The sequence below is a fragment of the Photinus pyralis genome, unplaced genomic scaffold (assembly GCF_008802855.1).
Source record: "Photinus pyralis isolate 1611_PpyrPB1 unplaced genomic scaffold, Ppyr1.3 Ppyr1.4_LG5, whole genome shotgun sequence".
Classification (NCBI taxonomy): domain Eukaryota; kingdom Metazoa; phylum Arthropoda; class Insecta; order Coleoptera; family Lampyridae; genus Photinus; species Photinus pyralis.
The window spans coordinates 5313282-5331422 of NW_022170596.1; the positions used below are offsets into that span (position 1 = coordinate 5313282).

Sequence of the window (18141 nt, forward strand, 5' to 3'; positions counted from 1 at the left end):
CAGTCAGCCAGTCAGTCGCTCGTTTACTGCTGATAGAGTTGTATGTTGCTTGTTCGGAGCGTAATCCGACGCGTATTTGTTTACAAACTTCTCGAATTCATTTAATCTTTATTGTGGTCGTTATTTACAACTCGAACATATAAAAGGATTATCATTTTTGATGTCAAGGTAAGGTTGCATTTTAATTACTTTCCATTAATTGCCAATTTAGCAATTTTTTATAGTACATAAATAATTCTAGTTGTACGACGTGTGCTTTGAAACTACCATGAATTTGCAATTAAATTACCCGTCATTACCTTATGCGCATTGTTTGTACTATTCACTTAACATCCGGAAAACTGCCGCGCGCTCTTTTTCGATCTCTTCTTGTTAGCGCCTCTACAAATGTTTGTATAATACGCGAAGTAGTAAATATTTGTCTTCAATCTTCGCACTAGCAGTCATTTGGCCTGTCTGAACTGAACTGATGTAAACAAACGAAGGTTTATTACCGTGAACATGTGCTGCAAATATGGCTAAATTTCTTGTTAACATTTTCAGTTTTAGTTGATAGTTGGGTTCTTCGACGAAATAGCTTCTTTCTCATTCCGTATTTTTAGCACATGGGTAATAGTGAATCATGTTTTGTTATGAATAATCGACCTCCAATGCAAAGGTATAAACCACTTTTCTTTTTAACTACACTACCGATACCGATAAGAATAATTGGCCTATTGTTGTTTCCACTTCTTTTGTGAACTTGAACGATTAGCTACTTTGTATATTGCCTTGCCAGTCAAATTATTCAGAACTTTAGTTATACATAAACAAAGGCATTGAAATACTGGCGCGAAATGTGCGTTACCACTTTATATTACCAGTGTTTTGTAAAATGGAGAACTTTTCGGGAGTGATGGGATGGTATTTTTCAAATAAACTGAAGGTGCGAACTGTTTCGTTTGAGAGGTCCAAAATTTACCCTTCTCTAATTTTTTACAGCAACGTTGATACAGAAGGATTTTTGTTAGGTTTTTGAGTTGCCGTTTTTGATTTTGCAATGGTTCTCCCTCAGGTTTTCCCAAGAAATTTATACCCCCGCACCTTTGAGAAAGGGTGCCCAAAATATTCCAAAGCGAAATTTGGTATCTATGCACGACATAAAAAGTGGCATAATATGTTAACTGTACATCCGCAACCTTTTCTCTTGAGAACTCGGAAAATTGAAGAAAAAGTTATCGATACATCCTCGGATAGGGATACATCAATGTCTCATTTATCGTTTAAAAGTATGTACATATAATAATAATAATAATGCCTTTATTAAATTGGCGAAAGAAGACAAATACATATAAAAATTCATATAAAAAATATACTCCTCGTACCTATACAATATATATAAGGGCGCAAAGGTCCACTTTATCCTGCAGAACTCTGTTTTCAGAAACCTCGTGAGCAACGAGACATCTTCGGTATTCGGTATTTTCCCGGTGGTCGGCCGATGTTCTGAAGTTTTGATCGTTGAGATTTTTCCAGCGTCCGTTGGACCCTGAGATTAAGATTTTTCTTTAGTTAAAGAATAAAGTTTATGGGAAGATTAGGGTTTAATTTGTGTAAAGTTGAGCTAGCTAGGTAAAGTGTTATTTGAGTTGTCAATTTCAAATCGACCCTATATTTTCTTAGTGAAAAGATATACAGAAAAATGTTCATTACAAGAGTTTCTTTATAATGACTTTCAAATTTTTGAATTTTTTTGAAGCACTTGTATTTTTCAAGTATTTTTTAATATCGATGTGTTAGTGTGCTATTTTTTTATATTAAAATATACAGGATAATCTATTTAACAAATGAGGTTAGGTCCGGTAACCTTTTTTACTCGCTTTTTTTAGCAGAAATCGTATACTTATTTTGAAAAGGGCAGATTATTCAGCAAGTACTTCTGAAATATCAATTTTTCTGTGTCTCTAATTCAACTAAGAAAATATGTACAGTGTGTAAAGCGATGGGGTATACAAGAGGGAATTTATTTTTTAAATATTGATTTATGAAAAAAATGTATTCTTCATAATATGTTTTGCTTGCTTTGAAAGTACCAATAACGTTTCGATTGTTTGTGGTTTGATAGCAATAGTCTACCTTAATTATAATGTAGAATGATAACTTTCAATAAAAAAATTAATTTTATTTTTTTCCAGATTTCTATAAATAAATTTTAGATTATCGAAACGTTATTGGTACTTTCAAAGCAAGCAAAAAATATCATGAAGAATAATTTTTTTTCATAAATCAATATTTAAAAAACAATTCCCTCTTGTATACCCCATCGCTTTACACACTGAAATACTGAAATTGACTATATTTTGATTTTCCTTCGGATTCAAATTTTGATCGTACCATCCCAGAAGAACACAAGATGCGACTACATTTCAGCACAAATAAAACATCGATTCGTCACACAAAAAAGCGCTTAAGTAACTCGACACATCGAGTACTTTCCAACTTGTTTAAGAAATTTACATTCCAAGGCGCTATTATGGCCACTTTCTTCGTCCGTCAGCCGAGACCTTAACTACAGTTTTCAAGATATTTAGTTCGTTCTCTTTTTCTGCATTCGGTAGCTTATAGTATAGCTATACCCCAACTAAAGCTAGCATTACACTTGTCAATTTCTTCATGAATTAATTCATGAAGTTACTTCATGAAGAAATTGTATAATGTAATACACCAACTTTGACGTCCAATAAATTCACGAAGAACTTCGTGAATTTCTTCACGAAATTAAAACATGTTCTATTTTTCGCCAATTTTACCGTGAAGTTCAGTGCTACCAACCAAAAAATTTTTGTTTATATCAGAGAGAGTGAGGTTATGACTATATGTTTATGTTTACATTTTACCCGAAAAAATGTCTAATAAAAACGAGAAGAGTAGTTGTGGAAAGGTAAGCAAAAATGATTACAAAACATTTTACAACTGTAACCTATTTTTTTGATTGGGATGGCACCACTGCTCCAATGACAGATTTGTCAAAAACTTCACCAATTTATTCACAGATGTAAAAACCAAACCCTGTCGTGAAGAAATTGACGACAATAAATTCGTGAATTAATTCATGAATAAATTGACAAGTGTAATGCTAGCTTAAGAAAAGCTTGACGAATAATTCACGCATGCGCCCGCTGCGCAAAATCTTTCTTATTTATGCAGATATTTTGTTGAAATTTTAACCACACATGTTTCAAGTAAAGATAAGCATATCGCATAGTGGAAAGTTATTTTCAAACTTGGTGTTGTTAAGATAGCATGTTTTTCAAAATTATAACACAACGGGGATGATATTCAAAAAAATTTAAAAAAAGGGTTTAATCAAATTTAAAAAGAAAATGTTCAAATGTGAATCAATGTAAAAAATTAAAAAAGATATCAATTTGTTACAATCAATAGTAATTTTTAAAAAATTTTTAGTATTATATTTTTGAAAAGAGAATTTGATATGGTACCTTTTTAATTAAAATATACAGTCTTCCAATAAATAAAAATAGGCCCGATAATTTTTTTGTCTGGCCCCCTATACTTATTTTGAAATCGGTAGGCCGTTCAACAATAATAGATAAGTACCTACCTTCAAAAAAATTCTTTTGATAGCTCTTCAAAACAGTAACGTTCAGGTCAGCATCAGAACCAAAATCTGAGATCGTAGAGGGGGTCAAAACTTTTTTGTTCAAAATGAACAAAAGGTTTGAAATTTTTTCATTTGAAAACTAGGTCCATAGATTCACCCCCACAAACCTCAAAACATAGAAAAATTTGCCCTTACTCTTTCTGATTTTATAAAAAAAAAATTCGAAAATTTGATCCTGACGAAATTTGCCATGTGGGGTTCTTTCAAGATGTAAATAACAACCTATCCGGATTCGAACTGTTATTTGCTTCTTTCTATGTTTATAATTGAATGTTGTATTTGCGAACATATATTAACTCGCATATTAATTTTTAATAGAACCAATTATTAGACTTAAATAAGAAATCCTATTTTTTAATTTAAAAAAATCGCTACTTTTCTCAATAATGGTTGGGGGCAATTTTCGTAAATGACATAAATTTATGTTATAATCCTTAAATCAGAAGTTTAAAAATCTTCTCGCCTCACTCATCACGCGAATGGCTGAACCGAATTTTTTACACATCTATTTGAACACTTGAATTTTACACGTAGGCTATAACTAGATATAATTAACGGTATCTTCGCAAATTTATAGAGTGAAAGGATAGACGACGTGCAGATAATGGTCGCACTTCGTTAGCCAAAATGGGCAGGATCAATTAGCATCTCGATTTGAATAGTGTATCTAATGCTTTGAGACTTTGCCAACATTATTTTGTAATTATACCGTGATTAGTATAATTACCTATTAACTCATAAAGGTGAAATTATGAGGCGTATGATTAATCGAATAAGTTATGCAGATTCTACAGACCGTGCCCAACTTTCATTATCACTTTCATAATTTCGTTGTCAAAATGATGAATCGTATTGTGCAATTTATTGTCCATTAAACTCGCAATTAGTCAAATAGTTTAAATCTAGATCGCTCAAGGACTTTATTTCAATATTTGGCGGTAGATTAAAATTTTAGTTTTTGTGAAACTTCCAGTTCGCCCACGAAGGCGAAATAGCCCAGTAAATTTTCTTGACATGGGAACCATACGAAAACAAAGCGTCCGATTTCGAAATTATTTTATTTCATTATACTACAACCAAACATTGAATTGGAACTTCTGGAGGCTGCAGTTTAATTTAATCGATTTTTTCTCCTACGTTTAGCAATAAAAATACAAAAATACATTTATTGCAAGATTCTATAAGTGGGTCGCCTGCAAAAAATTCTTCTCTATGCAGATATACATGCACTGGAAGGCGGTAGCTACAGTTACTTTTTTTTTTAAAAAAAAGTGGATTTAAATGACCAAAATTGGAGAAGTATATTTTAATTTAATGGCATCTTGATATTAGGGCATCGACAACCATCTTTTATTTTTTTGGCGAATACTTCGCCGGCCAATTTATACATGCCAGATGGATTTGACGGCCACAATGTTACCTTGACGCTTGTTGCTATCGGTGACCACAACAAGGTACAGATTAATTTCTATTGTAAACAACACAATAACGCGCAAAAAAACCACTTCCATAGAGAGAGTTAGTAATACTTCGCATGTTTCGCTTTTTTCAGATTTATTACACAGATAATAATCATAGCGTTAAATGACCATGCGCGACACCATAATGTGTCATTCAATAAATATCCAAAAATACCTATGCCAGATAAGATGCTACATAAGTAAAATGATGAGTTGCACTGTCTGTGAGGTCCACTTTTGCACGTATCAGGAGTCTAAATGATCGAAGCATAGAAAAATGTTCTTTTTCGTCGAACACGTTGAAAAACACGCTTAGTAGTGTGTTTCATCAGTCATCAAGATCCTATGATTTGCATTTGTCGACAGCCACCTTCGGCGCTCCTTTCTCATCGAATTTGGAGTGTAATTATACTCGAGACCCATGACCGCTTTCCTTTGCGAATAGGTAACCCGAGGAATAACCTCTTCCCACACTCCTTTTTAGCGCATTTCCACAAAAATAAAAATAAAAATGCGCTATTGTGGCCACTTTGTCCGTCCGTCCGTCCGCTCGTTCATTGAGACGCTACTAGTTCTTTATCTTAAGAGCTTTTTTCGCTATTTGGTTCGTTATGGTGCCGAGGCTTGCACCAAGGAAGGAATTTTTTCTGCGTTTATTGCTAAAAAAGTTTGTAAAAAAACCAAAAAACCGTTTTTTACATGTTCCATAATTTTACACTTTTGCCGTTTATTAACAATCCTAGAGATCGTTTATAATTTTGTATTGCCGTCTGTCTGTTGGTCTGTCCGTCTGTTCCTTTGTCTGTCTGTCCGTGTGAACGACAACTTTGTTTAGAAATGTCCGATCGCTTTTACATCTCCGTTAATTATGAACTGAATTGCATGAAATTCAATATGGGCATAGCTTTAGCCATATAATACGCAATGCCGAAAGTTGAGTCGAATCGATTCAAAATTCATGGTGATGTTGAAAGGGCCTATCTTATTTTTTGCCTACATTGCAAATTCACGAACTCCGATCTACAAATTTGATAAAGAATCCATCTGCAAAATTTCACGTAATCGATCCACCCATTCTCTTTTAAATCGATGGACATGAAGCCATCGAACGATTGGGAGAAGCTAATAATAGAGAGAAGTGACTTATCAAATCTCGATCAGTAAGTAATCTTCAACAGAGTGATGCCAATATCCCGGTGGTTAAACTCCCCCCCCCCCCAATCCAAATTTATAAACTAACATCGACGCTGATTTTGTTGGGATAACCGTGGAGAAAACTGACATATGAAGCCATTACTGTTTTCTCCACGGTTTTGCCCAAATTTTGATTTTCAATGGCGTGAGTTATACATTTCAAGAGGTGTGAAGATAACCGGGCGATTTGAGGTTAAATTGATTCAATCAAATGTATAATTATGCGCCAATGTTGTGCCGTTTAAATGAAATTTTGCCCCTTATAGAACATAAGGCATTGCAAATAATATGTTGGCCTGGCGGAACCGATGAATGAACAAATTATTTTTTTTTCTTATACTGTAATTAAGCGCTGATTTTGCGCCGTTGGAATACAATTTGCTAATCGCAAAACCATTATCCATATTAAAAAGGTCGCGCCGACGGGCCTACGTGAAGTCAAGGATAATTTTTTTTTAGAGATAATTAACTTCGTATTAGGGCGCAACATTCCATTGTAACACCGCTAAAAGGCGCATATTTAGCACTTATAATTTGTGCATAAGAAAAAGTTCCAGGAGCTGTAAAGTTGGTCGGTCTCGGTATAATAGTTGTTGAAATAACTGAAATAACTCATTGTTCATTAGGACGCCAAATTTCGTTCTAACGGTGCATAATTAGCGCTTAATTTTTACCTGGATTTTTACACAGGAAAATTTTTGTGAAAAAGGTCGCGACTATGTGAAGTTGGCGGTGGTAATAGTTTTTGGAATTCTATTCTATTAGTGCGCAAACTTTCATTCTAACGGCGTAAAAAGGCGCAGAATTAGCGCTTAATTTGTGCATAAGAAAAAACATTATATATGGAAAACTTGCGACTCAGTGAAGTTTGTCGGGTCAACCTAATTTTTTATATTTTTTATAAGAGTGCAAAAGTGTGCATAACCGGCGTATAATTGGCGTTTTGTACCTATATGACATTTAAAGTATTTTTAATTTTAATTTGGCGGGTGACTAGAGGTGCCAACTTTTCTGATTCTCGTGTTAGAATTTTGCACTTTGAGGAAAAAAGGTTGTTTTTTTAGCGCATTTTCCAATTCATGTTGGGAAGCACTATTTTGGCCACTGTCTCACCCTGTCCGAGGCCTTAACTACTTCTACAGTTTCCAAGATGTTTAGTTCATTCTTTTTGCATTCGGTAGCTTATAGCTACGGCACTTCAACCAAGAAGGATTTTGACGAATAATTTGCGTCTGTCGTATTGATCGAGATATATTTTTTTGGAAATTTTAACCACAAACTTATCGCATATTAAAATCAGGTGTGCACATGCGCATACTGTGGAATGCTAAGTTTCTTATTCATAAGAGTATTTACTTATGCCTTAACTTTGTACACATAAATAATTCATTATATCGCCTTTCGTCTTAAGCGATCCAGTTTTCAATTTTTCTTGGAGGGAGCCTTTTTCGAGGAGGGGGCGTACCGTTGGTACCCTAAGGAAAAGACAAACTCCAGCTATATCTGCAAGTTACTTTTATTTCAAAAGTATTGGTCCGTGATGATATTGCAGCAGATGTTTATTTGACGTAATATCCTTAAAGGATCCGATCTGTGGAAATTAATTACATGGAACAGATTTGTATGCATTTAATTATTATAAGTGGATACATATAAAGAAATGTGGTTATTTTTTTAGTTTTATTTCTATTCAGTAATGGCATAAATTCAAATTTTGTGTAGCTATAAGGTGTGTATAAATCGAGGTATAAATATTATCTGCAAACAATTTCCAGGAGTGAATTGTGTGTAAAAAATGTAGATAAGGGAAATTGGAACGAAACGTGCAGTCCACGAGATAGTGGTTGTTTTCTAGTATGCGTAATAACTAATAAGCCCTTGTTATGAATGGAATCTTATGATGTATCGTATTGTGCAATTAATCGAACAATTGCTAACGTGTTTATTAAAATATTGAAATATCTTCATTTTAGCTGTTTGTAGTACACGAAACTACAGAAATAAAGAAAAAGTACAATAATCAACATAAAACATAAAGGAGCAGAAGCAACTTATTTAACGTTTGATCCGTCTGATTCCTACATTTTGACCATGTGTACAGCCAAACCGTTTAATAACCTACAAATGGTATGGCTAAATTCCATAGGGACAGCAGAATAAAAATTCTTTTCGACAAAAGGAGTCAACTGCGCATTCAGAACATGTGAACATATGTCGAGTATGATTCAATATAATATGTGAAATTCCCAGATCTATTCACGCCAAAATAATTCTAAATTGAAATACGCGGCAATTACGTAACAAAGGCAAACAATGTCCGTGTAAAAAATTCAATTTAGGAAGACGTGATGAGGCAGTTTCTACCGCTAGGAACCGTTCAGTCTACTCGAAAAACAAATTCAGATATTGGCGTACAAAGACCTTCTAAAGTATTTGCAGTATAGTCCAATCGTCGAGATTAAAAGTGACAAGTCTTAAGGAAAGGTAGTACAATAAAAATCCGTCGAGCACAACGTCCTTCGGACCATGAAGAAAAGTACGCTGACCGCTACGATGCACAGACGAAAAGGTAAACCACATTGTCTTAATTCTAATTTCGGAGTTTTAGACGACAGCGTGCGGTCCAGCAATATTGTAAATCGCTTTAGAATTCAATCTATAATAGCTAGTATTAATTAAGTAGAATAACCTGAGTGGCGGCGTAGCTTCCTGTGCCTAAAGGCAAGGTAAAAACAACGGGTCAACACCGCAAAGAGATCGCATTCCTCTGGATCTGTAAAATGATATTTTCACACCGATTATACAGAAACTACTGTAATAATTGTTACAGGAACGTACGTTTCCACGTCAGACCATAGGTATTTTTCATGGTGCAATCGTTTTGTGGAATTACCGAATAAGGTACCTGTTCGCGACGGAATTCATTTGAATAAAATGTGGCAATTACTACGAAGGCGAAATTTCAAAGAATATTATACGTCACACGTAAACCTGGATGGTAACTTCATATGTCAACATTTCAATTATATGCCGATGCCGTCCAATGCTCGCCGTTGCGTGTGTTCTAATTACCGAAAAAAAGGAGTTCGAGCGCTTTAAATCAAATCGGTTGAAGAAGCAAAGGCAAATCATTGAGATGGTCCATTGCACATCGTATAAAATTTACAGTTGTGAAGATTTATACGCAGGGGAAGGCGAGTTTCTGAAACGTCCATAAAAGTTTATAGTTCTATTGACTTTGATGTGTCCAAAAAAGCGACATCTGGAAAAGATTAGTTGACACGCCATTTTTCAATTACTTTTAATATCTCAATTCTATGATTTTAGAACCATTTGGTAGTTTCTTTCTTTACTGTGTATTTAGGGTAAGATTTTGCATTAGCTCTTAGCTAACTTGAGCGTGATTTCTTCCGTTCATCCGCACCGACCTTTTTCAATTAACAGTTTATAATTGGTAAGGAGAGTTAAAGGCAAAAAATTGTCGGAAAAGTCTCCATGTTTGTTATAGCGATAGAACCCCACCGACCTTTCCGTACGGGGTTTAATTCGATCCGAATAGTTCACATGTCACCTGTGTTTTCGTACATTTGTGTATATCTAAATTTATAGTCGCTTTCCCCTATTAGATGTAATTATATCAATGGCATACGACGTCAAGGCTGCTTGCAGATTCATGTTGAATAAACATGAGCACGTGTTGCAAGATCGGGGGCCCAAACAGAGACGTGTTGCATCCCCTGATAATTAAGATATTGTCCAGAGGGGGATATCCTAGTATTTATCCAGTGTACACAAGAGTGGACGTTCGCAGGATGTCCCAAAATGAAATGAAAGATGTCCGTGGATATCAAAGGATATTCCATAAAGATTCGCTAAAAAAATTCTTACCGCAAGTTAATGCACCTTTAAACAAGAGTGCGAAAAAGATTCCGGACTCAGTTTAGTCGATGTTTAATTTTTTGATTATTTGAAAAGTTTTATCTCATGTTTTTCTTCGGTTGTTGATAAGAGTTGCTCTGATTGCTTAAAGTTAATAATTTTGTAAACAGATGTTTGCCGCAGGTATGCGTTTAAATAAGCGAATTTTTGTTTAAAGAATTAGGAAGTGGAATTGAAGTTGGGACAAAAGAGGGAAATGGTTTAAAGACTTTTTGCCGTTGGCCATTGGTTTTTTCGCCGCTCTCCATGACCGTTGGGTGGAGTCGGGCCCATTTGTTGGAGCAGTGCTTGTCGGTTTTTGGATGTACTGTATAAGTCTGTATAATTGTAGGTTTATTGAAAAATGTTAGTTAGTGATTTAAGAGAATTAAATACGTCGGTTTATGCTGATTAATCGAATTCGGAGTTTAAGTTTTGCGTAATAAAGAAGCGGAGACGAATTCAGTTTAGTGTTTGTGTTCTTGTGCGCATTTGTAGTGGAAATTGCAGTTCAATAGTGAATTTTTTGGATTATTGCCATTACAGGGTAATTAAGAGTTTATTGAACCTGTTTTGATCGAGCGCTTGCATGCGTAGTCTTTATCGCTGGCACTGTCGCTACTCTTTTTTTCAGAGATTATCGAATAAATTTGTGTGTGTTTAAATGTACAGTTTTGTATCAGATTAAAAATTTTTATAAATGCTTTCGTAAATAGCATTGCGCATTGTCTACATTAGAAATTTCATTGAATACCTTCACAAATAAAACATACAGCATGCGTTAACAGTAATTTTGAAACTGGTACTTATTAGTTTTAGTTTCATTCAAGGTGCCTGCCTCGGTGCCTACATAATGATATTTCGTTTAACTGCTTTCATAAATAAGAAAGTTGCCATTGCGCATGCGCAAAACCAAATTTTAAAACTTGTGTTAGATTTGTTTGTATTGCAAGTGCCTATGTATTAAATTTCATTTAAATGCTTCAGTAAATAAGAAAGTTGGCATTGTGCATGCGCAAAACAACATTTTGAAAGTGTCAGCAGAATGGGAGAAACCGAACAATCACTAGAATCATAAGAATCTGAAAAATGTTGTGAATCTGAGAAATTCGGAGAAAGGGAAGAACTCGAAGAATCTCAACAATTAGAAGATCTGAATTTGAGAAGATGTGAACAATTTGAATGTTCTGAAGAATATACACAACTGAACACTCCTAAGAATGTTAAGATTTTGAAAAATGTGGATGCTTGATTTTCAAAATTAAGAATTTAAATAATGTGAAGTTGTGATGAATTGGAAGAATTATTAAGATATGAACAATTAGATGAATTTGAAGCAACTGAAGAATGGGAAACTCCTTTAGGATCCAAACTTCGAGAATTGGAAGAATTCAAAGAAACGGCTACGAAGAACTTTGAAGAAACTGAATATTTTGTTGAATTTTAGGGGCCCGCAAGATTGATGGATCTGAGAGACCTGAAAAAAACTGAAAATCGGATAGAATGGAAGAATTGGAATCTTAAAGAATCTTTGGAATGGAAAGAAACCGAAAAAATGAAACTGGCGAATAATTGTGGTCAATCTGAACAAATGCAAAAATCTGATAAATCAAAAAACGGAAAAATCGTAAATGCCGGAAGAATTAGGAGAAAGTGAAGGATCAGAAAAGTTCGAATAATCTGAAGAATCCCAAGCATTGATCGCATTCGCAGAACCAAAAGCATGAGTAATCTACATAGTCTTAGGGATACTAAATATAATACTACACTATTATCATTGGTGATACTAAAAATCTAAAAAATTATAAAACATTTAAAAATTACAGTCTGCTACTTTTTGTAAAACAATTTGGATTGGATCAAAATTTTTAACCACTGTCTCGCGACTGAGTGAGACCGAGACGCTCACACAAAAAAACAATTAAAAATTGTCCTATTGAAATAACAATTTAACATTTTAAAATTTTGGAGGTGATTTCAGTGCTAAAGGTCGAGATTAATGAAAATTCTAACATTTCCTGTACTTAAATAGCGAGATAGAGATTCCTTATTAGGATATTGACCATTGTTAATTGGGAAACACTTTTGTTCGTCATTCTGAAGGGCGCTCGAGCTAATAAAAAGAAAAGTGCAGTCCCATGCAATATCGCCTTTATTGTATTATAGGCACTATAAAGCAGTAAAGATCTAAAAAGCGCATTTCACAGCGTCAACTATCGAACAATAATTAAACATAATTAGAGAGTGCTGTAACAACCAACTGCCTTATTTATTTCGAGATTTATTCATCATCCTGCATTCTTCGGAAGGCGAAAAACATGACACCTTAATGATCTATAATTACATGTACCAATAATATTTCCTTTTATCCAATCGTTCTACCGTCTGAAAAAGAAGAAATGATTTATTTGCGTGACGCAGTTAAACAGTATACTACGAGCACATACTTTCTGCTAACTGTAAACTGTATCGATAAAAAGTGCTAATTAGGAATCTTCCTTTTGAGTTTTGATCTAACTTCATGCAGAAAACAAATGTTGGGCAAGATGTGCCGAAAATTACCGGTGGCGTACGTAATTTTTAAATAATCAAATTTGATTAATTATCTAACTAGCAGGAAGTCATGGAGATTATTAATTACTTTTTCTGGACTCGTGAAAATTGCGGATTAAATTAAAAGTTCGCAATTTGTAATAACAGACTTTCACATTCTTTAAACTTAATAACTAAACTAATTATTGCAGTTGAGACATTATTCCCCGAAGCTCGACTGTTCTTTTTATTTTAATAAAAAGTTTGAAATTCCTATTTAGATGCACTTAATATGCTACTACTATTAATGGTAATAGTTTCCAATTAGGCAGGCAGCAATCGTAAATAATCACATAGTAGTTTAAGCTCATATATGCTTGTGTACAAAAAACTTATTTATTTTTTGCTATTTAAGTATATGGCAAAAGAATAATTATTTTTAAATTATCAAAAATTAAAAAAAATTACCAAAACATTATGTGATTGGAGAATCGGTTTGGATCCATTAAAAAAATTTATTTAGTGTGTTAGGAATGAGTCATATTGGATTCCGTTTTACGTAAAGCCTTGAGACTTCAAAAAGGTGCTGCTAATTTGAAAACGAAAGTATAAACATAACTACTAAAATATATAATAGAACTGCTGAATAACAGGGGCAAACAGTTTTGAAACCTCCTGCATTTCGTGGTCAATTTCGATTTTTGTTATCGAAAAGGACACCGTGCAAGGTTCACTGGTGCAAATTTTATTTATGCGCACCAATTTTGTTGGGTACAATAGGTAACCAAACTTTACTGCTTAGTATCCAAAATATAGAAAGTGGTGCAAATTGCAAATGAAGGAAATATATTTATTATATCGTAAATCAGCGAGATGTGAACCCATATTTTGCCCTGTTTATGTGGCTGTGTCTATATAGTCGCACTTCACATTCTAGCCGCCTACAGAGACAAACAAAATGAAATAACAGTATACGAATTTTCGAATGAAAGCATAAGGAAGAATGGGGACAATCGAAACCCACTTTCAAAAGAAGGATATAGATGCTTCAAAACAAAAGGATGGAAAAACGCGGAAAGGGATTAGGGACTACCGCATCTCTGAACTCCTCGGTAAATGTTTCACTATTTTTCAAATCTTAGGTTTATGCCATAAACGTAAGACGCACGTGCGTAGCGCAGCGGCACGGTCGTCGCCTACAGATTATAAAGACGCTGGTTCGAACCCACCAAACTTGCAATATTTTTTCTATGATAGATCGCGGCAAAAAGAAGGGAACCAAGGATTGTGAGAGAGAAAGAAATAGTTACTTCCGTTAGCACTCGCCAAGTGCCACTTTAGAATTTTTTATTTGTTGCAAGTCCCAGAAGTACGAAAATAAAGATCTTCGTCAGTGGCTCGCCGAACATTTCTGAATCGTGGTACCGTTGGATGGGTCTCGTAGAGACCTATCACTTTCCTTTTGTGAGTAGCTTAATACTGGCTTACGACACCGAGATACCTATTCGCATTTTTTTTCCTTGCAAAAATTTCAATAAAAACTACTAGATCTACCAGTCCTAAATTATACTATGCATAAAGCTAGATTTTTTTACCTAAAAGATAGATGGACCGCATATAGAAAAATAGAATAACGTGATAATTCGCTAAAGTAGATCTGTATTCTGTAAAGAAGTATGCAATTTTACATAAAACAATTTTCATACTACTAACTTTCAAAGTGCAACTCTCTGCTAGACAATGTAGTGCTCTAATGACCTAGAACTTCACTTTATGGTCAAGCTACCTATCTAATACTAGCTTTTTCTTCTGCAAACATCTCACTGTAGTTAATTGGTCGACAAAAAGGCAGGACGACATCGGCATTTTTACTTTCCCCTTTCATGCTCTCTTTTGAAATCACAATTGCCAAATAAATTTAATGAATACTGATCGTAAGCTCCAATCATGCTCGTATTAGAATAACATTCCTACATATACGATTAGTATAATGGAAAGGAATGTAAATTCTCGATTAATTATCCAATTAGTTTACTGCTCCGGTTTTCCTGTGTACACCGCGTATTTTGTAAAGTTCACTCGTTAATTACTAGATTTCTCTTGATTTACTAACAGAAATATGATTTTAAATTATCAATTTCCTCGTTTCTATATCAAGTTCGTTATTCTAATCCAATAAATTATTGCCTTTATGTACTTGTAGTACGCATCAATTAGCAAGTGGAATGCACCTAATTTGACCCATTTAATTGAGTCTGGCCAATTATTGTCGTGCTAATTTTTCGACTTTTAAAGGTGGTACTGAAAGTTGTTTTGCGCAGAGCTGAGAAATTCCTGCAATAAAAAACCGGATCTTGACAGACGCCCTTATAAAAATAAAATCAACCTCTCAACTTTCGCGGTGGCTCTTATGCAAATTCCTCTTGAAATGCAACACGTGTCACCGTCGGTATGCCAAATCGAGAAAAATTCGTTTGAAAATCTAAAATGGCCTTGAATTACAATTAACTAATTTCCACGTATCCAAGAAAGTGAAAATTATTATTGCGAACAGCTTTCGCTATACGCTGGTGACAGACACTAAGTAACTAACGTCACTTATTTCTGGAAAGCATTGTCATGAATTTGTTATACATTTCGGTGTTAGAAATTTCAATTCATTTAAATAATGTATACATCGTGAACCCAGACCCTCTTCCCAAATGAATGTGTAGTTTCGGCAATTAACATGCACCCATCATGTTGAAGTCATGAACTGTAAAAAGAATACAGAACTATCAGGATAAATCGGAACCACAACAAAACTTAAAAGAGGAAATGTGGTGGCATGACCTTAACAAAAAGTTTAATGCCAATAAAAATTACTGTGCAATGTATAAACATGGTTTGGACCCGGATCATAATTATAATACTCGATGACAAATGGGCAGAAATCCTCAATGGAGTAAAATATTTTTAACTTTCCGATTTGCAATTGTAATTTAAGGTCGGAGACCATGTGGAAAATTAAAAAAAAGCGTCTTACGTTCTTATACGATTGCAGCCAACCAAGCTGTAAACAATAAGATGAGATAATAACAAGACTATTTTTGAATAATTCAACCTTTTTAGCGCATTTCCACAAAAATAAAAAAAAATGCGCTATTGTGGCCACTTTGTCCGTCCGTCCGTCCGTCCGGCTGTCCGTCCGTCCGTCCGTCCGTCCGCTCGTTTTGCGACGCTACTAGTTCTTTATCTTAAGAGCTATTCTTCTACTTTTTTCGCTATTTGGTTCGTTAAGGTGTCGAGTCTTGTACCAAGGAAGGAATTTTTTCTGTACCGCTTACAAAAAAAGTTATTGTAAAAAAAAACAAAAAAACCGTTTTTTACATGTTCCATAATTTTACACTTTTGCCGTTTATTAACGATCCTAGAGATCGTTTATAATTTTACATTGCTATCTGTCGCCTGCCGGTTGGTCTCTCCGTCTGTTCCTTTGTCTGTCTGTCCATCTATCTGTCCGTGTGAACGATAACTTTGTTTAGAATGTTCGATCGCTTTTACATCTCCGTGAGTTATGAAGTAATCCGTTAGTTATGAACTGAATTGCATGAAATTCAATATGGGCATAGCTTTAACCATATAATACGCAATGCCAAAAGTTGAATCGAATCGATTCAAAATCACAGTGCCCTTTTCGCATCTCGACCATTTATAAACCGAATTGCAAACTTTTTTACTTATAAAAGTATTTGAATGAAATTTGATACATAGCCACTTGGAATAAAGGAAAATCAAACGCCAATTTCAAAATTTGGTTTTGCGCATGCGCAGTGCCAAAACTTTTTTACTTATAAAAGTATTTGAATGAAATTTGATACATAGGCACTTGGGATAAGGAAAATCAAACGCCAATTTCAAAATTTGGTTTTGCGCATGCGCAGTGCCAACTTTTTTATTTATGGAAGAATTTAAACGAAATTTGATACATTGGCACTTGGGATAAAGGAAAATCAAACGCCAATTTCAAAATTTGGTTTGCGCATGCGCAGTGCCAACTTTTTTATTTATGGAAGAATTTAAATGAAATGTGATACATAGGCACTTGGAATAAAGAATCATCGAGCGCCAGTCTCAAAATTTTCTTTTGCGCATGCGCAGTGCCAACTTTTTTTATCTATGGCACCATTTAAGTGAAATTTGATACTTAGGCGCTTGGAACAAAGGAAAATCTAACATTAGTTTAAAAATTTAGGTTTGCGCATGCGCAGTTCCAACTTTCTTATTTAGAAAAGCATTGAAATGAAATTCTTCTCATAAACTGAAATTGAAGTAACACGTCAAAAATGGATTGCCCATGTGCAACGCTATCTTTCATATTTGTGGCCGGATTTTTAAGATTTTAACAGAAGTTGCATCTTATAAATGGGAAATGAATGCAAGTGGAAATGCGCTTTATGTAAATCGTTTACGATTACTTTTTAACTTGTTATGTGTGTAATGATTTCGGCTCTATGCAAAGTAAAAGTTTTATTATGAATAAATTACGAAAAATTAGTTTTATGGGAATAACGCAGATTTTCACTAATTAGTTACCTAACCTCAGAATAATATTTTAATAATCGAAGTTGACTCATTTAATCTTTTGAACTAACGTAACCGTTTTGATTGTCCGAGACGGATGAGGTTCTGCATTACAGAAAGCCACTCGATATATCTTTTTTTTCTGAGAACTGCCCTATTTCAAATAAACAAAATTAAATTAATTATGGTCCAATGTGCCGAAATTTTTCTGAAATGAATATCAACGAAATTTTATACGGGGTTCACATTGGAGAAATATTATAATTAGCATAAGTTTGAGTAAGCCACTGACGTGAAGGTGAAATTAGTATATTGAAAGACAAGTGTTACAATGCGACCACAAGATAGGAGTATTACAATAAAGCATTGTAACACGTGTTTTTCATACTATTTTTTCTATTTCGGGGCTTTAATTTAATTAAAAAGTAATTATGAAAAACTACAGGAAACTTAAGAATTAATATGTCTTAAGTTGGCAACACCATTTACGTTGACAAATTTTAAGTTGGCAGCGTAGATAAACACAACACTGACATTTGGAAACTTTAAATTCCGTGAATGTGTAATTTTTTATTCGTAGATAAATTTATTTATGGTGGATGTGTAAACTGCTGATTTGGAATGTATTAAGTTCTTCGTGTACCAAAAATCAAGGAAAACACATAAATTTTACGTTATTTGATTTCACATCTGATGATTTGACGTTGACGTCTTGGCGAACTGCCAACTTAGAGATGAAAAGTTACTAAAAACAATGTTACAATGGAACTCATTGTAACACTGTTTTTGCCGAAAACAGTTGCACAAAATTCT

The 18141-nt window shown here is 34.3% G+C and overlaps 1 protein-coding gene across 2 annotated transcripts in view; it reads left to right on the forward strand.

Moving 5' to 3' along the window:
• The first annotated feature begins 1 nt into the window (after position 1).
• Positions 2 to 18141, forward strand: part of LOC116171219 — a 91607-nt gene continuing 73467 nt past the window's right edge. Inside the window, exon 1 of one of the 2 annotated variants that reach the window (XM_031487942.1) lies at positions 2 to 168. The gene's annotated coding sequence lies outside the window, so the exon portion shown is untranslated. Of the gene's footprint in view, positions 169 to 541; positions 659 to 18141 lie in introns of those variants that run through there. The other variant, XM_031487943.1, reaches the window with a different exon arrangement.